Source organism: Schistocerca nitens, chromosome 5, assembly GCF_023898315.1.
Source record: "Schistocerca nitens isolate TAMUIC-IGC-003100 chromosome 5, iqSchNite1.1, whole genome shotgun sequence".
In the NCBI taxonomy this organism is placed as follows: domain Eukaryota; kingdom Metazoa; phylum Arthropoda; class Insecta; order Orthoptera; family Acrididae; genus Schistocerca; species Schistocerca nitens.
Window position 1 is genome coordinate 230,606,448 of NC_064618.1, and position 781 is coordinate 230,607,228.

At 46.6% G+C, this 781-nt stretch overlaps 1 pseudogene; it reads left to right on the forward strand.

Moving 5' to 3' along the window:
• Positions 1-324: 324 nt before the first annotated feature.
• On the forward strand, positions 325-443 carry LOC126261289 (5S ribosomal RNA; annotated as a pseudogene).
• The last annotated feature ends 338 nt before the right edge of the window (positions 444-781 follow it).

Here is a 781-nt window from a genome sequence, read left to right on the forward strand (position 1 = left end):
AGTACAGTAAATTTTGTATGTAAACCATTATAATGGGCAGGAAAGAAACCTGCAGGAAACTTCACATAATTTTTAGTCGAAACAAGACGTCCCTATTTCTACAAAACAAAAGCTCTTATTGGCTATTGCATCTTTTTTGGTGGAAAACGGCGGTAAAAATCCTATAGAAAATTAAACTAAAGTCAATGCTTAACGCCTCGTTTACGATTACAGCATTTGACACATAGCAGATACGTAATGGGGAGGGAAATTGACCTCGACCTTTTTGAAGGAACCATCCCGACTTTTTTCTTATGTGATTTATTTCAATCATGTAAAACGGAAGCCAACGGCCTTTCCGCAGTCGTAACACCGGTTCCCTTCAGATCACCGAAGTTAAGCGCTATCGAGCTTGAGTAGCACTTGGATGGGTTACCGTCCGGGTCTGCCGGGTGCTGTTGGCATGGGGGTTACAAACAGCCCTTGTGAGGCCAATTGAGGAGCTACTAGATTGAGAAATAGCAACACCTATCACGAAACCTGGCAACGGCCGGGAGAGCGGTGTGCTGACCACATGTCCCTCCGTATCCGCATCGTCTGATGCCTAACGGAAGAGGATGACATGGCGGTCGGCCGTACCGTTGGACTTCTAGGCCTGTTCGGGCGGTCTTTTGTTTGTTTGTATGCAAATCGGAAATCTGGATCGCCGAACGTGTATTTGAACCCCTCCGCTTCGGAATACATGTCCCGTGTACTGACCACTGCGCCAGTTCACTGACTCCCATCTGTGTTCACTCACTGA